Source organism: Desmodus rotundus, chromosome 5 (genome assembly GCF_022682495.2).
Source record: "Desmodus rotundus isolate HL8 chromosome 5, HLdesRot8A.1, whole genome shotgun sequence".
In the NCBI taxonomy this organism is placed as follows: Eukaryota; Metazoa; Chordata; class Mammalia; order Chiroptera; family Phyllostomidae; genus Desmodus; species Desmodus rotundus.
In genome coordinates, this window is record NC_071391.1 from 93,537,421 (window position 1) to 93,562,765 (window position 25,345).

Sequence of the window (25,345 nt, forward strand, 5' to 3'; positions counted from 1 at the left end):
AGTAAATGAGGACCATCCTCAATGTAATGTGCTCAGAAAAGCAATAAAAGCCTGTCAAGGCAAGGGTTGGGGCGCTCTTCTCTTGAGAGAGTGGCTATGCCGTCCCTTTTCTTCCACAGGACTTGGTAGTCTGTGTGAATTTGTCTCATCTCAGACACAATGCTGTGGACACTGCAGGCTGGTGTCAGCATCAGCTGGCACCCAGGAACAGGAACCCAGGGCCAGGAGCTGTCATTGTGGACAACACGTCAACTTAGTTGGAGTGTATGCATCAACCCAGGTAAAGGTCAATGACACCGAGTGCTTTTTGGTTAGGTCTAGGGTATATTGGATTTCAGAGGACAGGGGTTTTCTTCCTAGGTTGCCCTCTCTTGTGACCACTTTGCAACTGTACCTTCTTTAGTAAGCAGGAGCTTTGCTCTCTCTCCCAAGTATTTACCGCAATCTCGCGGGTACAGGTTGAACAGTTAAGAGCCACAAGGGATCTTGCCACTAGAAGTCACCTATGACAGGATTAGCTGGATGTGGACGGGTCAGAACACTAGGTTTCCCGCCAGCCACAAACAAAAGTCCACGCAACGAGAGGCACACTGTAAAAACACTCACAAGCCCTGTAGCACAACCCCCAAATAGGTCTGGGCTTGGGAGAGAGAGCAAAGACTTTCCCTTTAATCAGCTTTAAAAACAGCAACTAGTTACAGGGATATTTTAAAAGCATCTCAGCAAATTGTTTCTTTCAAGCCACCTCTTGCAGTTCCTTAGATTTTGCCTTTTCCCTCCATCCGCCTGCACAGCATCCATGCAGGGCTCCAGTCACTGATGCCTCTGCAGCTTCTGTACAGGGTAGGGGTATGGGGAACACTCCTGGACCACATTGTCTCCTCAAGGCCCACTGGCTCAAGCACCTGAGCCCCTGACACTGGCAGCTGACTGACCAACCAGGGGAAAGGAGAGCGAAGTACATGGCATTTTCACCCACTCTGCTTTTAAAGATATCCTCCATAGTCCCCCATGTGGCAGAAGTATATGGGAGGGCATGTCCTTTCCATCCAATCACCTCCCTAGCTCTAAGTATTAGCCCTATACACCTCTTTTCTGCTGAGTCATGTGTGTGTTGTCCTGGTTGCTGGGGCAACACACATATGCACAGTCCTCTGCACTTCTAAATCCTTCCCCTATTTCTTGGGGTGGGGACTCTTATTACAAGAGGAAAAGCATGAAGACAACAGACAGCAAAGTGAATTGTGAGACACACAACAGAGGGGATTTGCACCCTTAGTTATTTCACTAAAATTTGGTTTTAAAACTCTGAAAAGCCCTCAACTCAAATAATGCACAAAGAGGGAGAGAGAAAGAAAAGGAAGTGTGAGGATATTTCTTGTGGCAAGACAACTCTCTTACCTTTGAAGGGTGTGTGGGATAAGCCTAACAGAAAGGGATTCATGCGTTGACTAAAGAGCTTATTGTGAGGGCCCTACAGTTTGTGTCAGGCTATAGCACAGGAGTTCTGGCAGATGAGAGATAGGCTGGCCAGTGGCCTTTATGGACAGCCAGAGGAGAGTCCTATTACCCTGGTTTCAGCTGGCATGCCCATAGTCTGCTCAGGTCAAGAATGGTGGTAGTTTCCATGACCAGAATTTGGCCACAAATGAGAAAGAGGTGACATGGGAGAGCCCAGAGTCTGCCTAGCAAGGGTGCCAAGATGGGCTGTCAGGCTTCAGAAAGAGTCAGTCACCAAGTCAAGGCATGACTAGAACATTTCCAAGGGCTACTCTGAAGAAGCCACCAAAAGGACCAGAATACAAGAGTCAGCTTGCCCTCTAAAGCATGAAGCTGGGCAGTAGGAACTTTCCAGCTGCTTTTACCTCCCCCTCCTGGAGGTGTCAAACCAACACCCAGAGAGGTGGGGGGGGTGAAAGGGAAGGAGAAGCCCCCACTGCATGACTTCTTCTCTGGCTCCTCTGGTCACAGGTGTGCATGTGTGCATGAGCATTCAAATGAACCACACAAATGGCTATATCTCTGTGTGTAGCAGGTATTTATTTTCTTCTTTTTATACACTTTTCTCCAATTATCACATTTTCACTATGAGGATATATTACTTTTATAATAAGAAAAATATCAGTAAATGTTATTTTCAAAAAGGAAGTCAATGTTATAGAAATCCCCTCATCCATGTAAAATTATCACATGCTAGGAATGAGTATCACCCATCCTATGCCCAGGACTGCCCCAAAGAGCAAGAAACATTCTAACATCTGCACAGGAATTGCTGTGGAATGTGGAACTGACTCCACTCCCAGGGGTGGGGGGAGGAAATGAGAACTGAGGATCTGGTTGTTTCTCTTGCAAACGTGCTTCGGGATCATATCCTTTTCCCTTTCCTCTCCCTTCTCTGTTTAGTCACAAATTAGGCAGCACAGGATCCGTTCCCAATCCCAGCTCCACTGGGCTCCACTAGCCCATACTTCAGGTAAATTCCCCAAAAGAGCTGCAAGTTAGTGCCTTTGGGAATGGATTCTCAGAGAGTGTTAAGATGAAAAATGCTAACAAAATACCCATTGTCATACACACCAGTCTTGTTTTAACTCTAGGGATTTCCCTAGAAGTGAGACAACTTCTAAGAAAATCTAAAACAGATTTTGAAAAACAGTTTTTGATTTCTTAGAAAAGAAAGTAGGGATCATACAGACCCAAAACATGTCAAGCTAGAGTAACCCCACTTCCATCTGACCAAGCTGCCAAGCAGGTAGATGAGGAGGAGGCTGCAGGGCCTACAGCGGGCCAGTGCCGAGAAGCAGAGTCCCTGTGGGTGAAGGATGCACCAGAGGAAGAAAGAGAAGGTGCCTGGCGACTCACCATCTAGTCATGAGATGACCTAGATGGAAACCACTGGCCACATGTGACAATGAGCACTTAAAATGTACCTAGTCCAAACTGAAAGGGGCTTACATGTAAAATACACTGGATTTTTGAGATTTAGTTGGAGAAAAGAATGAAAAAAATAACTCAATGATATTTAATATTGATTCCATGGTGAAAAGGTAGTATTTTAGATAATTTGTATTACATTTAAAAATTATAAAAATTATTTTCATCTTTAAAAATGCAGATACTAAAATATTTAAAATTATGTCTATGGTCCCATTAAATTTCTGTTGGACAGCACTAGACCACATTCTATCAGGCCCAGTCCAACTTAGAATTGGATTGGATGAGATATCCCTTTTCCTTAAAGTCTTGTCTCCTTCTGTTCTATATTCTCCCTTAGCATTTAAATACCCACCTAATATACTATATGTTTTATCTTAGTTATCTGTCTCCCCCCAATATAATATAATAAGTTCAGTAAAGGCAGAAATGTCCTTTTCATTGTTGTATCTTCAGCATCTAAAACAGTCCCTGGAACATAGAGGCTGCTGAATAAATATTTGTTAAATGTGGAGGGTCTCAGAAGACTACCTTCTGTTAACACTTTCTGTATATTGTATAACCTAAACAAAGTTCCTGATAGGGCTTTTAACTTCCAGAGAAAATCTTTAATTAGTTTTCTAAGTATGACAAAATGGATGGAAATATCAGTTTTCTGACACTACAAAGGTTCCTAGGACTTTTGTGGAGCTGAATTTGGGCATTTCATGCAGGGAATAATGGCCTGGCAAAACTGGTTGAGTATCTGCAGCTTCCATAGTTTTACTCTCTGAGGTGTCACTCTATTCCTTACCTTTCCTGGGCCCTCACTATGAAGTGTGGACAAAGGAAAGATGGCTTTTCCATAGAGATGGAATATAACAGCATGTTAGCCATCTGGTTGGCTTCCCAGAACAAAGCCAAATTATTCCCAATTGAGAATCCATTAAACTCAAATTCTAACATTGCCTCATCAATTAACATGGGTTCTTTTTTTCTTTTTAAACTCAGGATTCTACACTTTTATCTTCACAACCTACCTTCCCAAATGTGGCTGGGTTGACTTGGTTTTGAATATTTTGCCCACAGTTGTCCATGTAGATCTCATACATGAAGCAACAAGGCACACTGTACCCTTCACAAGTGCAGAAATTGTACACCAGCCTGGGGGAGAGGAAGATAAGGAAGAAGAAATTGGCATCTGTTTTTCAACACCAGGACATTCTGATAAGGATCAGCGGTCAGCATAAGTGTGGGATCCAACTAAATGAAACGTGTTTAATTTACTGAATACAAAAGTTCACCAGTCGGCATCAGTAATATATTGTACCCTTTTGTTCTCAGCTAAGAGTTAAGTAGATGGTGGGGCAAAAGTAGGTTTAGAGTTGTGAGTATGTAAAAGTTTGTTCTTGTGTTATTATTTATTAATTATTGTATTATTGTAACCAAACAACCAGTGGGTTCCTACCACTCACTGCCCATAGGCAAAAACTCTGGAGACAGAGTCTGGTGGAAAGGAAAAAGGAATTTTTTCCAGGGGGGAGATTTTTAAATTTAAGATATGCACAGCAGGTTTCTTGATGGCCCCCTCCCTACCTTGCTGACAGAGGAGTGTGCAGGCAGCTGGTGGGTAGCCTTCAAGGTGGCTTCCCATGGCTTCATGTGCAGGGGAGGGGCATGGGGCTTGCCACCAGGCTGCGTTGCCTCCTAGGACCTGCCAGCTCAAGTCTCCTGCCCCTGTTCATACAAGCCTAGTGCCTGCAGCACACCTGGTCAGGCCTGGAATACTTAAGGAGGGGGGCAGGGCCTCCTGTTCCCCAGTTTCACTGGGACCCTACCACCAACAAGCCTGCACTGACATGGGCTGCAAACAGGTGACAGCCATCATGGCTTCCTCTCTGGGGAAGCAGCACGGGAATTGCTGGACCTGCCCTGTAAGTTTGGGCTGCAGGCGAGTAGCAGCCACTGCAGCTGCTAGTCTGGTGAAGGGATGCAGGGCTTGCCAGCCAGCCACACTCTTTGAACCTGCGGGCCTGAGCCTCCTCCCTGCCCTCTTACCAGAACCTGCTGCACTCTATGGGAAATCCTCCTGGCAAGGCCTTCCTGGCAAGCTCAGGAACCTCAGGCAAAGCCCACTGGCTCAGGAACTTCAGTCGCCCAGCTGCAGACTCACCAGCCAGGGAATGGAGGAGTAAAAAGCATGCATTTTCCACGTGCTCTGCTTTTTAAAACAGCTCCCATAATCTCACACAGCAGAAGTAGATGTGAGAGTATGTCCCTCCCATCCAATTTCCTCCCCAGCTTTTGGCGCCAGCCCTACCTGCCTCTTTTTGCTGCATCATGCTCGCACAGCCCTGGTTGTCAGAGCAATGCACACATGTGCTGTTTTCAGTGCTTCTCCACCCCTCCCCATTTATGGGTTGGTCCACCCATTACATTATTTTCCATATGAACAACTGTAAAGCTACTTTTGCCCCACCCCGTGTATTGATTTGGGGCCATTAGATTAACAACATGGTGGGTGTTTTTTGTTCTTTTATATTTTTGGAATGTAGGCATACTGAAAAAAAGTCCAGATTAATGGGCTCAGTAGACACTGTTTTACATACCTTTATAAAGGTTGCAGCCAAGATCTCTATAACTATAAAGTGGAGAATTATTTCCTTTCTAAGACACAAAGCAATGCCCCCTTACAGTCTATCACCCCTGCAGGTGACTGCAGGAGCCAGCATGGCTTGCCAGTCCCTGTGGCCTGTGACCCAGGGGCACAGTGCATAGCTCTTACCTCTGCTCCCTCTTCCTCTGAAGCTGTTGTTTGCATGATTTTCAAACCCAAGGTATTTAATGCAGGCAATGCTACAAATAAATCTTGCCACACCTCGTCCTCCCTTGTGGGTCTCCTAAAATGCTTTCCTTGTGACATCACAAGAACTCCACTTCCACCAGCAATATCACAAGTACTAGCAATCTGTTAAACATTCTCCTAAGACTGGATGCCTGAAGAGCCATACTCCAAGGAAAATCAAACCCCCCCTCAACTCCATTGTCCCACTCTCTCCCTTTGAAGAGTGTGGACAAAAAAGGGGGCCATATACTAAACCTGACAAGCTCAGGCAATGCCTTACATGGCAGCCTTACAAACTCAAGAGACCTAAAGTAACCACATAGGATGGTCTGAAATCAAAACTTTCTAATTGAAAGCAGTTCATGGCAGGTATTTATGTCCTAGAGAAGTATTTACCTAAACAAAGATCAATCTTCACCTTAACTGGCTGAGACTTTGTTTTTTGCATCAATGATAATATTCCTGATAATATACTTTTGGAATATCAAGGTAATTTTTTTCCAGACCCCTCAAAGTTACATGGATTTAATGTAAACACTTTATGCCTCCTCCTTTGATTGTAATGTATAAAATAAGGTGCATAACTGCATTCTCTGGAGCATTTTCTCAATCTGTAGAGACTTTGCTTCTCAGCAAATATCAGTTTTGCCCAAATAAACTCATAAAATTCTTACAGGTTTGGACATTTCTTATGTAAGTCAGAGGCCTGTAGGGGTAGGAACTTGTGGCATAGACTTGAATTATTAGTTCAACTCACCACCAAAATGGTCTATAGCCAGGGGTGTCCAACCTACAGTCCATGGCTGCATGCGGCCCAGGATGGCTATGAATGTGGCCCAACACAAAATCGTAAATTTACTTAAAAGCTTTTTTTGCTCCTCAGTTTTCATTAGTGTTTGTGTACTTAATGTGTAGCCCAAGACAACTCTTCTTTTTCCACTGTACCCCAGAGATGCCAAAAGGGTGGACACGTCTGGCACCATCCTAAGTGATTTAGGGCACCTGCACTGTGTGTACAGCCTGTGTTTCTTCAGTTCACAAACTACCTTAGGAGGACATCCAGGTACTTTTTGAATCTCAATTGTTCTTTCAAATCTCTGGAGCATAACTGCACACCCCAGAAACTCTAGTTTACTAAAGGTAACCTGAAATTGTTGACAAAGGCATCCTCACAGTCTTTTCTTCTAAGAAGGCACGGATATTCTGAGGGGTCTGAGTTAGTGAATGTAAAAGAAATAGAGCACTGCTATTTAACACTCTGAAAACATCGTGTTTTAATACTTATTTTTTAAAATTTTCTCTTATGCAAGATAAAATATATAAAAAATTTTCCTTGGGAGGAAAAGTGTAACCATTTGGGCCTTTTTGGGTTATAATCACAAATACACCTTTCATTTTTCCATTCATGCACATAACTTTTTCAGAAAGTCTTTCTTAAGAAATATTCCTTAAAACTTTTAAAAAAAGTAACCAGGCATTGAATGACAAATACCATATGATCTCACCTATAAGTGGAACCTAATCAACAAAACAAACAAGCAAGCAAAATGTAACCAGAGACATTGAAATTAAGAACAAACTGACAGTAACCAGATGGGAAGTGGGAGAGGATATTGTGGGGGAAAGAGGGAAGGGTTTTCAGGAACAACTATAAAGGACACATGGACAAAAACAAGGAGGGGTGGGAACAGGGGTGGGAGGTGGGGATGGCTGGGGTAGGGGGCAGTGGGAGGAAGAAATGGAGACAACTGTACTCGAACGACAATAAAAAAAATAGTAATCAGATATCTACTAGTTACCCACCTTATAAAAACTGAGGCTTTATGACTGGTTTCCATTATTTTCCCTCTTAGGAAGAGCTACAAACCCGTGAGTTTTATTAGTCCCAAAGGCTAATGGTATTTTTCTTTTCAGTTTTTTTCTGCCTCTATTTAAGCAACCAGAGTGAATGTCACAAACGATGTGGAATGCATTTTTAAAACTAAAAATTGCTTTGTTTTACATTAGGAAACATTGTATTCTGGATCTCAGACAAAGACAACCTTTCCTCTCCCGGGAAACGTCACCCTCCCCCACCAAACCCCCTCACTCCTATGCCCACGCCCAGCCTTAAGGGCAGGCTGGATTGCTTTCCACGGGAAGTGTAACCAACAGGGAATCCCCGGGACAGAAAAGCCACACTTGCGCCATCGCTGACTCCCGACCTAGAGGCCTTTACTGACTCTGTGTGTGTGTGTGTGTGTCCACTCCTGTCCGAACTTCGGCCAACCAGCCTCAATAGCTGCTGGTTCGGGGTGTGAATGGCTGTCCTTTCATACTTTTTATCCAGGTCCCGGAGCTTGGGTAGTCGTCCCCTACACATTGGCGGAAAGTCCTGGGGACGTGAGGGAGCGACTCTCTTCCCACCTCTAACCTCACCTCTTGCATTTTTGGACCAAGAGCGCCCCTCGCCCGGACCCTGGAACCCCGCCGGGTGGGGAGGCGCCGGCCGCTCACCACTGGATGATTTCACTGTGCAGAGACGCCCCGCTGGTAGGCCGGCATGTCCTCCACCACAGATCAAATCCCGCCTCAGCTCCGAGGCTGGGAGCCTTCTGCCGGGCAGCACCAGTCCCGCCCAGTACCTCCTCCGTGTTTACTATAGAAATGCTCATGCTGCGGTGTGGAGCGAGTGTGGCGCATAGTGAGCCAGCAGCAGAACCAGGTCCGCCAGGCTGGAGCATGGGTGTTCAAGTTAAGGATGCTCATGGCAGGCCCCGCACTCTACTGTGAGGGTTTGGGTGGGGGCGGGGTCACCTCCCTTTGGATCAAAAGATCGGAAGAGAGAAATACACCTTCCACCTTTTTACCAATCAATCAAATGAACAAGAAAGCAACAAATACCGATGTATATAATATTTCAAATCAGGACCCAGTGTTTAATTAGCAATGGTCTTAAACCGCTGGTCTTGAGCTGCTCACCCACCCAACCTCACTTCTCTTACCAGTAGTTGTGTAGTTATTGTAAGTATTAAGTGAGCTAATAAATGTAAGGCAAATGGTGGCCTGAGTAAGAGCTCAGTCAGGCCTCTTCTACTTTGGTGACTGCTTCAAAGTTCCTCATGAGGATATCTCCATCTAGATTAGGAACACATTTGACAACTGAACAACAACAAAATAGCCCAATTAAAAATGGGCAAAGAACTTGAATATCTTCACCAAAAGTACATATACAACTGACCAATAAACACATAAAAAATGTTCAACATCCTCATTAATTAGGGGAATGCACATTAAAATCACAACAAGATACCACTCCATACTCTGGGATTGCTATCATTTTTAAAAAGAAAGAAAAACAAGAAAATAAGTTTTGGCAAGGATGTGGAGAATTGTAACATGGTTCATTGCTGGTGGATGTGTGAAAAGTTGCAGGTGTTGTGAAAACAAGTGGTTTCTCAAAAAATGAAAAATAGAATTACTGTATGATGCATTAATTCTACACTGGGTATGTATGACAAAGAATTGAGAGCAGGGACTTGAACAGATATTTTTAATTTGTACCCCCATGTACACAGCAGCATTAGTCACAACAGTCAAAAGGTGGAAGCAGCACAATGACCATCAACAGATGAAAGATGGACAAAGGTAGTATCTTATTCAGCCTTAAAAAAGGGAGGAAACTCTGATACACGCTACAGCATGGATGAACCTTGAAAACATTATGCCAGATGAAAGAAGTCAGCTAAAAAAGGATGATTCCTCTTATATGAGGTACCTAGGATAGTCAAACTCATAGACACAGAAAGCATGGTGATTACCAGGGGGTGGGGAAGGAGATAATGAGGAGTTGTTTCATTGGTGCAACAGTTTTAGTTTGAGATGATGAAAAAGCTCTGGAGATTTATGGTGGTGATAGTTGCATCACAATGCATGTGTACTTAATGCCACTTAATGCCATTGTATACTTAAAAATGGTTAGAGTGGTAGATTTTATATCTTTCATGTGACAGTACTGGGATATAGGTGTCAGGACACACCAGCAAAGGTCTCCAGGGCCAGCACTCTCCCTTCAAGGGGGACACCATCATCAGAGCATCAGGCAGGCATAAAGGGCAGTACAGAGGAGAGATCACAGGATATTCTTGGAAAAGCCTGAGCCTTCAAGTCTGATAGGTCACTGAAGCCAACCCTGGGTAGCATCTAGCTCTCTTTTGGGGAGCTGTGCCAGGGATCAGCCTCGTCCTGAAGTTTGAGGAGGGTTTTAGGGGATTGTGGGATAGAGGTGGGTTGGGTGGGTAAGTGGGAAGGACTTATAATTAGCAAGTGATGGGGACCTCTTGCAGTGGGACAGGTCCTTCTCTATAACCCGTGGATGCTGAGAGCATGGTTCCTTCCATCCCTCATGCTGGTCCTGCAGCAGCTCCCTGCCACCTAAGAAACTTCCCAAGATGCCCACCCTTTCTACAGAGATTAGAAATAACTAAGAAAAGACCCCACTGTTATTTACAGCTGACTGAGGTCTTATTATGTCACTGCTGATTATGCAACATTTGCATATTTACTGAGACCCCATCAATGCCAGGCACTGGGACAGACCTTGGAAATACAATGGGATACCATAACCTTCTGGTTGACCACTGGTCTCTTTGCTATTGACTGCAGGAAATATTAGATGCTATGGAATGCAAGCATCACCTCCCCTTGCTGCAGAACTTTTTTGAGGCTTGTTGTTTAGAGGATAATAGATATAGAACCCATGTGATCAATTTCATACCCTCCACCCAAAGGCCCAGTTAATTTCATCTATGAAAGATGACAGACGGTGTCCTCAGTTTCACCAACACTCCTATGGATGCAGACTCTGAGTAGGTGTGTGCTAATGTAATAACTCTCTTAGGTTTATTTGAGGCTATGCCTTACTAATGTGCTTAATGTGCAAAGGATGTTCACCTCTGTACATGACTCTTTTAGAAGCAGCATAATTAAGGCTTTCATTTGGACTGAGCATACAGCCACATAGACTGCTAAGTAGAATTAGGTATAAAATCTATTTTCTTTTCAAAGGATGTTTAATTACAACTGATATTTTAAAACATCATTTAGTGTATCTGTTCCCTTATACCTGAAAAGTCCAATCTCCCTCTATCTCAGGTCCAGCATCTTTCCTTTAATGTAGTTACCTGATGCAGACACTGGCTTGCAGTGTCCGGCGTTGTGGATGAGATGTGACAAATTCACATGGACTAAAGAGTCCTGTGGAGAAAAAGGGACAGCACGGCCACTCTCACAAGGGGAGAGCGCCACAACCCTTGCCTTGACAGGCTTTTACTGGCTTTCTAATAGCATACATCAAAGAAGGTTTTCATTCATTATACTTAGGTTTACTTTAGGTAATTACTTTTTGCAGATAGCAACAGGGAAAGGATGTTACTGATTAATTCTTACAGATTAAAAAGGAAAAAAATGTTGCAAATGCAAGGGAACAATAAGAGTAATTGGTCTGTTACACTTCAATCCTTGGGAGAATTAGCACAGACTTCAGGAAGTTATTTTAAAGATATGTAGTAATCATTTGCTGCCTCAACTGAGGGTGAGGGAGTTTTAGAAAGCGCAAGTCACAAAGCAGCCTAGGTATAATGCAGGCCTGATTTCCCACTGGAGAACCAATCCATGGGTTTGGCATCCTGCGTGGCACAATGTGCCTATGGTCTTTCCCATAGGACGGAGCTACATTTGCCATTCCACGCAAATAGGTTCCCTATAGTTACCATTACAAAAGGAAAGAAATCTTAGTTTTATCAAATAAAATTTCAATTCCTTGTGTCACATTTGATATACACAAAGTTTTTTCTCCCTCTGCCAGAGAATATATCTCTTTTAGCTGATCAGTGACTTCTTTTGCCCACTTAAGTCTAATTGTCCTGGAGATTATCCAATTAGTTTAATTTTACCTTCTAAAAGGGCACCAGATGTGCCTTATCTTTTCACAAAACCACTTCTGATTGGGGGTGCTTAATTTTACTCAATCCTTACTATTATTCACTTTCTGTGGATGTCCCAGGTATCTTCAGCCAATAGATGTATTTTAAAATAAAGCTGATTCGTAATGCCTTCAGCCAGGAATGTAGAATGTAGTTAGCTTTTGCCCATATGGAGTATTACAGAGGACAGATTTACAATTTATAGAATTCCAATGGAACTGTATGTTTCATTTTCTCCTGGAGGAGACTCTAAGATCATTGGGTTCTCTCTCATTGGAGAGATTCCAAAAGGCTCTCATGTGTTAAAATTTTCCTTGGTCTAAAGTCACCTTCGGAGTGTCTGGCCCATGCTCTAGTTGAAATTGGGAACAGCACAGTCACAGGCATGTGTGGAATGGGAAAACCCACTGCTACACAGAGCACATCACTGCCATTTCTTAATCTAAATTAAAATGATTTGGAGTATCTGAAGACATTCCATTCCTGTAGAGGTTATTTTCCACCCACCTAGTTTTCCTTTTTTCCAGAGGTCACATAAAAGGCTGGCCACATGTGGTGTACCAAACAGTATTATTGGGAAAGGAACTCTGAGAAGGTAGGGTATAAAGGAACAGCCTTCATTCATCTCACAATGCTTATAAATTGTCATTTGTGGAGTCACACATTTGAAGTCTTTTGTCCCATTAAAAGTGGGATGTTTTGGAAGTGATAGAAAACTAAGCAAAACCAAAATGAAATATGGTTTCTCTTTTTCTGCAAAGGAGAGTAGGAATTAAATGTCATCTTATTAGAGCTATCACATAACCTCTAAAGCAGGGGTGTCAAACTCATTTTAACCGGGGGCCACATCAGTCTCACAGTTGCCTTCAAAGGGCCGAATGTAATTTTAGGACTGTATAAATGTAAGTACTCTTTAACTAGGGGCAAGGAGCTAGAAACTCCTTGTTTCTAGCCGCTGGGTAGAAACAAGGTGCCAGGCCAGATAAAACAAGATGGAGGGCCGGATTCGGTCCATGGGCCCTGTGTTTGCCACCTGTGCTCTAAAGGCACTTGTCCAAATCATGATAGTGTGGAAATTCATAAATCATACCCTAATTCATTTAATAATGTTTCAAGAGAATGGGTACAGGCACACTAAAACAATTACTTTGGATTTGTGTAAATACTATTTGAAAGGCTTTTATGAGTGTGGAGGCATTATCTTTTCTAAAAGCAGTTTTCAAATGGTAGCATTAGTTGACTTTTTGGTGTGACAAAAGTTCACACCATGGTTCATATTATTCTTCGGTAAAAACATACTCCAACATATGTTTGCTCCCCACTGTTCTGCCTATAATTATCTCATGATGGCACCCCTACCATGAAATGGATTTCACTAAAGTATCCCCAAACCCAATACTTGTTTGATACATATTTCTGAAAACAGGTAAAAGATGGCACACTGCCTTTAAATCAGTTGTGTGACCTTTTCTGCTAATTAACAATTGGAATTCCCCAGCGGAGAGGGGCAAAGAGAATATTTCATAAAGAACTTCTGGAGTGGAAGATGGTGACTGAGTAGGTGGAAGCTGAGTGCACTTGGCTTGTTTTTTTGGCTGATCTTCCAACAAATGACCTGAACAATCAATGGAATGTCAGCTGATACGAATTTTTGAAGCCAAGGAGTATAGAGGATGCTTTGCACCATCTGCCAAGAGATTTTATAAGTTGAGGGGGAAATGCACTGTGCAAGGTGCCTGCAGCAGAAGAGAGATCAGTCAGAAAATGCATTTTAATGGCTCCCTCCCTTCCAGGAGCTGAGCCCTGGTGCCACACAGGGAAACCACCTACCCTAATCGGGAGAGACTTGGAAGGATATATAGTGTGGGTGACTAAGGCTACATACACACAGTGAGCAGCACATCCATAGCTGCAGCACCGTCTGGGAGAGCTCCAGACAGAAACTCTATCTAAACCTGTTGGAGGCACTGGCAAGCTGTGGTCATCCCTGACCAAGAGAGACTTTGTGCTTTTAGGGGAGGTAAAGCACGTGGAGAACCAGTCTAGGGCTTGGTGCTGCAGTGAAGGGGCCACATAGAGACTCTTTTAAAAGAGGAGCTGAGGCAAGACTCGAGATTTGCAGGGACTCTGTGCTTGTATACATGTGGGCACAGCAGCCCTGCCAACAAAGAAACCACAGTGAAAGCACATTTCAGTCCCATTGAGTCCAGCTGCACAGGAAGAACAGGAAGTGTCACATTGAAGGAACTGTGGGACTTGACCCAGCACAGCTGGTGAGCAGGGGACTGTGCAGAGTGGAGAGTACGGGCCTCAGTTTCCTGCAAGAGCAGCAGACTGAGGACTGGACAACCAGCAGCTGAATGCCTGAGATTCATTGCAGCCAGGCAAATCCCCTCACAGGCAGAGGTGCCCAAGCCACATCTTCAGAATTGCAGACTCTGCAGGTCAGTGAGAAGGCTCAGGCCCCTGCTTAGGCCCCTATCTTCAGGGGAAAGGAGAAGCTCTGAAAGGGCCCTTTCTGAACTTCTATCAGACACTATGAGCTACACTGGTTCCACTTGCCCTGAGTCACTGAAATCAGCAGAGAAGGCAGAGATAGAGACAGGCACAAGAAGGGGTGTTCAGGGCCCCACCCAGCCTCAGCTTGTAGAGTTGCTTGTCGGTGCCAAGCAGGAAAGAGCTGCTCCTTTTACACAGATTGGCCCATCACAGGAAATGGACAGCTAATTCACCAGGAACGATACATTATTAGAAATAATTTGGGACAGATGAAGACTGTGGAGAGGAGGCAGGAATGCACTCCCACTATCTTCCCTGAAGACTGAACAGTGCCACCCCAGGAGTGACCCAGGGATTCCACCCTCCTGATTGCACCAGTGGCCCCCTCTGGAGGCAGGTGGAGATCATAATGGCAGTGCTCTCTGACATTAAATGTACCAATCCGGGGCCTTGCGCTGATGCAAAGCCAACAAAGCAAAACAGTAGGGATGAGCCAAGCCTGAAGGAAACAGCCACAGACTGTGGATGGTAGTCTCAAACAGGCTATTTAGGGCTAGACTAGGACACCATCTGACAATATTAGGGGTGGATACAAAAAGAGAAGGCAGTGGCAAACACTAGACTCAGCTGAGATGAATTCCACTGTGGTCTTCACTATTTGTGTTGTTTTTTCTCCTGCATAGCTTTTTAACATTTTTTTTCTTTTTCTTCAAGTTGTTCCTATTATTTCTCTACTGATTTTAGTTTATTTCAAATCTCATATTTTACTCCTCCCTTCTCTGTGCTTCCCTTCTTTTCTATTTTGTCTTCTACATTCCTCTTCTTTTTTTTCTATTCACCATTTAAAAAAATGTTTTTAATGTCCTTCAAAAACAGTTGCCTCCATTTTCACCCCACCATGCCCCTGCCCCCACCTATCACTGCCTCCCACCATTGAATGTACCCTCTTTGTCTCTGTCCATGGGTCCTTTACACATTTTCCTTGATGGCCATTTCCTTATTTTCCTCCATTAGTTCTCTACACCCTCCCCTCTGGTTACTGATCGTTTGTTCTTCATTTCAGTGTCTCTGGTTATATTTTGCTTGCTTGTTTGTTTTGTTGATTAGGTTCCACTTATAGGTGAGATCATATGGTATTTCTCTTTCACCACCTGGCTTATTTAACTTAGCATAATGCTCTCCAGTTCCATCCATGATGTCATGAATTCTAGGAGCTCCACCTTTCTGCTGCATAGTATTCCATTGTGTAAATGTACCACTGTTTTTTTGATCCACTCATTTACTGATGGGCACTTAGGTTGCTTCCAGCACTTGGCTATTGTAAATTGTGCTGTTATGAACATTGGGGTGCATAGATTCTTTGAATTGGTGTTTCAGGATATTTAGGGTACAATCCCAGCTGTGGTATTGCTGGGGCAAAAGGCAGTTCCATTTTAGTTTTATGGGAAAATTCCATACTGTTTTTCACAGTGGCTGCACCAGTCTGCATTCCCACCAAGATTGCACTAGGGTTCCCTTTTCTCTACAACCTCCCCAGCACTTCTTGTTTCTTGACTTGTTTATGATACCCATTCTGACCAGTGTGAAGTGGTATCTCATTGTGGTTTCAATTTGCATCTCTCTGATGGCTAGCAATGCTGAGGTTGCTTTCATAGGTCTCTGGGCCCTTTGTGTCCTCCTTGGAGAAGTGTCTGTTCTCCAACACTTAAATATTGCCCATTGTTTAATTGGGCTGTTTGTCTACCTGGAGTGGAGTCTTGTGAGTTCTTTATGTATTGTGGAGATCAAACACTTGTCCGAGGTATTGTTTGCAAATATATTTTCCCATGCTCTTTGTTCCCTTTTAATTTTACTACTGTTTTATTTAGTCACACAGAAGCTTTTTATTTTGATGACATCCCATTTGTTTACTCTTTCCTATTATCCCTTGTTCTAGGGGATATATTGGTGAAAATATTGTTGTGTGGAATATCTGAGATTTTCCTGCCTATATTCTCCTTTAGGACTTTTATGGTATTATGACTTATATTTAAGTCTTTTATCCACCTTGAATTTATATTTGTGTATGGTGTAAATTGGTGATCAAGTTTCATTTTTTTGCATGTACCTGTGCAGATGTCCCAAAACCACTTGTTGAAGAGGCTATTTTTACTCCTTTTTATGCTTCTACTCCTTTTGTCAAATATGAATTGACAATAGAGACTTACATTTATTTCTGGGCTATCTATTCTGTTCCAATGGTCTACGAATCTGTTCTTATGCCAGCACCACACAGTTTTGATTATAGTGGCCTTGTAATATAGTTTTATATCAGGTATTGTGATGCCTCCTACTTTGTTCTTATTGCTTAAAATTGCTGTGCTTTTTGGGGGCATTTATGGTTACATATAAATTTCTGAAATGTTTGTTCTATATCTGTGAAATATGTCATGGGTACTCTAATAGGGATTGCATTGAATCTATGAATTGCTTTGGGTAGTATGGCCATTTTGATGATGTTCATTCTTCCAATCCATGAGCATGGTACATGCTTCAATTTGTTTGTCTCTTCCTTAATTTCTTTCTTCAGTGTTGTGTAGTTTTCTGAGTACAGGTCTTTTACCTCCTTAGTAAGGTTTATTTTTAGGTACTTTATTTTTCTTTTTGTTATATCAAATGGGATTCATTTCCTGATCTATCATTCTGATATTTTGTTGTTGGTGTATAAAAATGCCTTTGATTTCTGAATATGGAACTTGAATCCTGCTGTTTTGCCAAATTCACTTATTAGGTTGAGCAGGTTTTGCATGAAGTGTATAGGGTTTTTTATGTACACTATAATTTCATCTGCAAACAGTGACAATTTTACTTCCTTTTTTTCCCATTTTGATGCCTTTTATTTCTTTTTCATGTCCAATTTCTGTGGCTAGGACTTCCAATACTATGTTGAATAGAAGTTGTAAAGGCTTGTCTTGTTCCTGATCTTAGCAAGAAAGCCTTTAGTTTTTGTTTGTTGAGTATGATGTTGGCTGTAGGTTTCTCATATATGGCCTTTATTATGTTGAGGTATCCTCCTTTTACTCCCACTTTGCTGAGTGTTTTTATCATAAATGGGTGATGTAGCTTATCATATGCTTTTTCCGCATCTATTGATATAATCATGTGATTTGTCTTTCCTTTTGTTTATGTGATGTATTACATTTTTTGATTTGTGAATAATGTACCATCCTTGATCCCTGGGATGAATCTGACTTGATCATGGGGTATGATCTTTTCAATGTATTTCTGGATGCGGTTTGCCAATATTTTGTTGAGGATTTTAGCATCTATGTTCATCAGTAATATTGGCCTGTAGTTTTCTTTCTTTGTTATGTCTTTATCTGGTTTTGGAATTAGGATAATGCTGGCTTTGTAAAAGGAGTTCAGGGAGTCTTCCCTCATCTTGAATTTTGTGGAATAGTCTGAAAAGGACAGGGATCAGCTCTTGCTTAAAAATTTTGTAAAATTCTCCTGTGAAACTGTCTGGGCAAGGGCTTATGTGTTTCAGGAGATTTTTGATTACTGCTTCAACTTAATCACTTCTTTTTGGTCTTTGTAGGCTTTATGCTTCTTCACTCAGACTTGGTAGATTATATTTTTATAAAACTTTGTTCATTTGATGCATGTTTTTAAATTTCTTGGCATATGTTTATTTGTAATAATTTCTCACAATCCTTTTTATTTCTGTGGTATCAGTTGTAATCTGTGTTCTTTAATTGCTGATTTTATTTATTTGGATTCTACCTCTATTTTTCTTGTGGAGTCTGCTTAAAGTCTTGCTGATTTTTAAAGTCTTCACAGATCGTCCAAATGAAGATATTGTGTCACTGAACAATACCCTAGATGAAATGGACTTAACGGATATATATAGAGCTTTTCATCCCAAAGAAGCAAAATACACATTCTTTTCAACTGTACATGGAACTTTTTCAAAGATAGACCACATGATAGGACACAAAGCAAGCCTCAACAAATTCAAGAAAATTGAAATCATATCAAGCATTTCTGACCAGAAGGGAATAAAACTAGAATCCAACCACAAACGAAAAAACCCAAAACATTCAAAATCATGCAGACTGAATAGCGTGCTATTAAACAATGAATGGGTCAAGACCGAGATTAGGGAAGAAATCAAAAACTTTCTGGAAACTAATGAAAACAAGCTCACAACAACCCAAAACTTATGGGACACAGCAAAGGCAGTCTTGAGAGGGAAGTTCATAGCAAAACAAGCTTATCTTAAAAAGATAAAAACATTTCAAACAAACAACCTATCCCTATGCCTCCAAGAACTGGAGGAACAACAACACAGGCAACCCAGAGCAGGTAGAAAGAAGGAAATAACCAAGATCAGAGCAAAGTTAAATGACATAGAGACTAACAGCACAATTCTAAGGATCAATGAATCCAGGAGCTGGTTCTTTGAAAAGATAAACAATATCAACAAGACTTTAAGTAGGCTCATCTAGAAAAAAAGAGAGAGGATCCAAATAAACACAATTAGAAATGAAAGAGGAGAGATTACAACTGATACCACAGAAATACAAAGCATTGTAGGAAATTACTACAAAGAACTGTATGCCAGGAAATTTGAAAACCTAGGTGAAATGGACAAATTTCTAGAAAAATAGAATCTTCCAAAACTGAGTGAACATGAAGCAGAAATCCTGAACAGACCAATAACAGCAGACAACACAGAAGCAGTAATAAAAAAAACTCCCAACACACAAAAGGACTGGACCAGATGGTTTCACAGGAGAATCTACAAAGCATTTAAGGAAGAGCTAACCGCTATCCTTCACAGATTATTCAAAAAAATCTAAAATGATGGAAGACTCCCAAACTCTTTTTATGAAGCCAGCATCATCCTAATCCCCAAACCAGATAAAGACACAACGAAGAAAGAAAACTTCAGGCCAATATCGCTGATGAACATAGACGCTAAAATTCTCAACAAAATATTAGCAAACCGCATCCAGCAATACATTTAAAAGATCATCCACCATGACCAAGTGGGATTCATCCCAGGGATGCAAGGATGGTACAATATTCACAAATCAATAAACATAATACATCACATCAACAACAGCAAAGACAAAAATCACATGATCATATCAATAGATGCGGAAAAAGCGTTCGATAAGATACAGCACCCATTTCTGATAAAAACACTCAGCAAAGTGGGAATAAAGGGAGCAGTCCTCAACATAATAAAGGCCATATATGAGAGACCTACAGACAACATCCCACTCCATGGACAAAAACTTAGAGCTTTCCCACTAAGATCAGGAACAAGACAAGGATGCCCTCTCTCACCACTCCTATTCAACATACTATTGGAAGTCCTAGCCACAGCAATCAGACAAGAAAAAGCAATAAAAGGCATCCAAATTGGAAAGGAGGAAATGAAACTGTCACTGTTTGCAGAAGACATGATAGTGTACATGGAAAATCCTATAGATTCCGCCAAAAAAGTACTCGACCTAATAAATGAATTTGGGAAAACAGCTGGATACAAAGTCAATACTCAGAAATCAAAGGCATTCCTGTACACCAACAATGAAACAGCAGAAACAGAAATCAGGAAAAATATCCCATTTGATATAGCAACAAGAAAAATAAAGTATTTAGGAATAAACCTAACTACGTTTGTAATAGACCTATACTTAGAAAACTACAGAACGTCGAAGAAAGAAATTAAGGAAGACACAAACAAGTGAAAGCATGCACCATGCTCATGGATTGGAAGAATTAATGTCATCAAAATGGCCATTCTACCCAAAGCAATTTATAGTTTCAATGCAATCGCTATTAGAATACCCATGACATATTTCATAGATATAGATCAAACATTTCCGAAATTCATAAGGAACCCTGAACGACCCCGAATAGCTGCAACATTCTCGAGAGAAAAGAACAAAGCAGGAGGAATCACAATACCTGATATCAAACTGTCTTACAAGGCCACTGTCATCAAAACAGCCTGGTACTGTCATAACAACCGGCACATAGACCACTGGAACAGAAGAGAGAGCCCAGAAATAAACCCAAGTCTTTACAGTCAATTAATATTTGACAAAGGAGGCAGGAGTATAAAACGGAGCAAAAACAGCCTCTTCAACAAATGGTGTTGAGAGTTCTGGACAGCTATGTGCAAAGAAATGAAACTCGATCACCAACTTACACCATACACAAAAATAAATTCAAGGTGGGTAAAAGACTTAAATATAAGTCGTAACACCATAAAAGTCCTAGAGGAAAACATTGGCAGGAAAATCTCAGACATTCCACGCAGCAACATCCTCACAGACATGTCCCCTAAAGCAAGAGACATAAAGGAAAGAATAAACAAATGGGACCAATCAAAATAAAAAGCTTCTGCATGGCTAAAGAAAACACCATTATAATACAAAGAGAACCAACAGTATCGGAAAACATATTGGTCAATGATACCTCAGACAAGGGCCTGATGTCTAAAATATATAAAGAACTCACATGACCACACTCCAGGAAGAAAAACAACCCAATTAAAAAAATGGGCAAAGCACTTGAACAAACACTTCTCCAAGGAAGACATACAGAGGGCCCAGAGACATATGAAACGTTGCTCAGCATCAGTAGCCATCAGAAATATGCAAATTAAAACCACAATCAGGTACCATCTCATAAAAGTCAGAGTGGCCAACATGAACAAATCAACAAATAAATGTTGGAGAGGATGCAGAGAAAAGGGAACCCTAGTGCACTTTTGGTGGGAATGCAGACTGGTGAGGCCACTGTGGAAAACAGTATGGAATTTCCTCAGAAAACTAAAGATGGAACTGCCCTTTGACCCAGCAATTCCGCTGCTGGGATTATACCCTAAGAACCCTGAAACACCAATCCAAAAGAACCTGTGCACCCCAATGTTTATAGCAGCACAATTGACAATAGCCAAGTACTGGAAGCAACCTAAGTGCCCATCAGCAGATGAGTGGATCAAAAACTCATGGTACATTTACACAATGGAATTCTATGCAGCAGAGCGAAAGAAGGAGCTTATACCCTTTGCAACAGCATAGGTAGAACCTGAGAGCATTATGCTAAGTGAAATAAGCCAGGTGGTGAGGGACAAATACCATATGATCTCACCTTTAACTGGAACATAATCAACAAAAGTACAAGCAAACAAAATATAACCAGAGACATTGAGGTTAAGAACAATCTAACAATGGCCAGAGGGGAGTGGGGAAGGTACAGTGGGGAGAGGGGTTTATATGAACTACTATAAAGGACACATGGACAATATCAGGAGGAGGGTGGAGGTGGGGGAACGAGGTGGGCTTGGGTGGGGTCGGGTGGAGGGATAGGGAGAAAATGCTGACAACCCTAGTTGAATAACAACAAAATATTTTTTAAAGAATAATATAAATAAATAAAATTTAAAAAAAACAGACTAGATAAAGCATAGGATCAAGTCAGTGAATTGGAGGACAAGGAAGAAAAAATCACTGAGACACAACAACAAAGCAAAACCAAGAAAAAAAACCCTTTAAAATAACAAATATAGTTTATGGGAGCTACAGGGCAATATGAAACATAATAATATTTGTGTCATAAGGATACCAGAAAAAGAAGCGGAACAAGGGATAGAAATTGTGTTTGAAGAAGTAATGACAGAAAACATCCCTAACTTGGTCAGAGAAAAAGTGACACAAGTCCAGGAAGGACAGAGTGTCACAATCAAGATGAACCCTAAGAGGCCTACACCAAATACATCATAATTAAAATGGCAAAATTTAAAGACAAAGAGAGAATTTTAAAGGTAGCAAGGCAGAATCACCTAGTAACATACAAGGGAGTTCTAATAAGGCAGTATACTGGTTTTTCAACAGAAATACTACAGGATACAAGGGAATGACTTAAATATTCCAAGTAATGTAAAGTAAAGGCCTGCAACCAAGCTCCAGTAAGGAGCTTACCATACCAAAGAAAAAAAAAGAGGTTAAGAGTACATTTCCAGAACCGCATTGCCAGAGATACTAAAGGGACTGCTTTAGGAAGATGAAGAAAGAGAGAGTGGAACACAGGTAGAAAGAGAAAAAATGGCAATGAATAGGTACCTATCAATAATAACCTTAAATGTAAATGGATTAAGATTTCCAATTAAAAGACATAATGTAGCTAAATGGTAAGAAAACATGACCTGCACACAAGGCATCTATAAGAGACGCAACTCGGAACAAAAGATCTACATAGCCTGAAAGTGAAGGGATAGAATAAGATATTTCAAACAGACATTAAAAAATAAGCTGAGGTAGCAATACTTGATATCAGACAAAACAGGCTTCAAACAAAGGCTATAACAAGAGACAAAGGTCACTACATCTTATTTAAGGGAATAGTCCAACAAGAGGATATAACCATGTAAACATATATGCACGTAACATAGGAGCACCAAAATATAAAAAAAATCTTGGAGGACTTCAAGAAAGGTAGTGACAGCAACATATTCATTACAGGGGATTATAACATCCCACTGTCAAAATTGGATATATCTTCCAAACAAAGAAACAAAGAATGTAGTGGCATTGAGTGACATATTAGATCAAATGGACTTAATTTGTATGTACAGAAATTTTCACCCAAAAGAAGCAAAATATACATTCTTTTAAAATGCATATGGAACATTTTCAAAGATAGATCACATAGTAGGAAACAAAATAAGACTCAACAAATTCAATGAAGTTAAAATCCCATCAAGCTTGTTCTCACATCACGATAAATTCAAACTAGAAATGAACAGCAAGGAAAAACTCAAAAACATTCAAATATATGGAGAATAAATAACATGTTATTAATTAATGGATGAGTTAACAATTGGATCAAAGAAGAAATCAAAAAGTATCTGGAAACAAATGACCATGAACATACAACAACCCAAAACCAATGAGACACAGCACAGGCCATAAGAGAGGGAAGGTCATAGCAACACAGGCCTACCTAAAAAGAAAAATCTATAATACATAAACTAATCCTACATCTACAAGAACTAGGGAAATAGCAAACAAAGCCCACAGTAAGTATAAGGAAGGAAATGATCAAGATCAGAACAGAATGAAATGACATAGAGACTAAAAAAATAATTCAAGAATCGATGAATCCAGGATCTGGTTTTTTTTAAAAGAACAAAATTGACAAATCTTTAACTTTTTCTTCATGTGTTTACATGAAGAAAAAAAGGGAGAGGACCCAAATAAATAAAATTTATTAATTTTTTTATTCATCAGAAACAAAAGTGGAGAAGTTAAAACTATACCACAGAAATACAAAGGATCAAAAGAAATTACTACAAACAACTATATGCCAAGAAAGTGGACAACCTGGATAAAATGGACAAATTTCTAAAAACATACGATATCCAAAACTGAATGAAGATGAAGCAGAAAGCCTGAATAGACCAATAACAACTGGTGAAATTGAAGCAGTAATAAAAAAGACTCCTGGCACACAAAAGCCCTGGGCCAGATGGCTTCACAGGTGAATTTAACCAAATATTTAAAGAAGAATTACTCCTATCTTTCTCAAACTATTCCAAAAAATTTAAGAAGAGGGAATAGTCCTAAACTCTTTAGGAAGCCAGTATTATCTTAATTCCAAAACCAGGTAAAGACACAACAAAGAAAGAAAACTACAGGTCAATATATCTGATGAACATAGAGGCTAAAATCGTCAACAAAATATTGGCAATCTGGATCCAGCAATACATTAAATAGATCATACACAACGATCAAGTGGGATTCATTCCATTCCAGAGATGCAAGGATGGTACAATATTTGCAAATCGATAAACATAATACACCACATAAAAAAAAGGACAAAAATCACATGATCATATCAATAGACACTGAAAAAGTACTTGATAAAATCCAAGACCCATTTATGATTAAAAACACTCAGCAAAGTGGGAATAGAGGGAACATACTTCAACATAATAAAAGACATATATAGCAAACCCACTGCTAACATCTTACTCAAAGAGGAAAATTAAAAGCGTTCCCCTTAATACAGGAACAAAACAAGAGTGTCTGTTTTCACCAGTCTTATTCAACATAAGCAATTAGACAAGAAGAAATAAATGGCATCCAAATTGGAACAAGGAAGTAAAACTGTCATTTGCAAACATCGTGATAATGCACATAGAAAACTCTATAGACTCCACAAAACACTACTCGACCTAATAAGTCAATTAGGCAAATAACAGAACCAAAAGTCAATATTTAGAAAATTAGAGTACTTTTATACACCAACAATGAAATACCAGAAAGAGAAACTAGGGGGAAAAATCCCATTTACCAAAGCAACAAGAAAAATAAAGTACCTAGGAATAACCATAACCAAGGAGGTAAAAGACCTGTACTTAGAAAACCATAGAACATTAAAGAAAGAAATTAAGGAAGATACAAACAAATGGAAGTATATACCATGTTCATTGATTGGAAGAATTAACATCATTAAAATATCCATACTACCCAAAGCAATCTATATTCAATGCAATTCCTATTAAAATACCATTTCATTGGTTTAGAGCAAACATTTCACAAATTTCTATGAAACCAAGCAACCATGAATGTCCTCAACAATTTTGAAAAAGCAGAACAAAGTGGGAGGCATCACAATACCTGATATCAAACTATATTACAAGTTCATTGTAATCAAAATAGTCTGGTACTGGCATAAGAACAGACACACAGATCAATGGACCAGAGTTGAGAGCCCAGAAATAAACCCATGTCTTTATAGTCAATTAATATTTGACAAAGGGGGCAGGAGCATACAATGGAGTCAAAATAGCCTCTTCAATAAATGGTTTTGAGAGAACTGGACTGGTACATGCAAAAAAAATGAAACTTAGTCACCAATTACACCATACACTAGAATGAACTCAAAATGGATAAAAGACTTAAATATAAGCCATGATACCATAAAAGTCCTAGAGGAAAACATAGGCAGTAAAATTTTAGATATTCCATGTAGCAATACTTTTGCCCATATATCTCCTAGGGAAAGGGAAAATAAACAAATGGAACTACATCAAGTTAAAAAGCTTCTGCACAGCTCAAGAAACCAT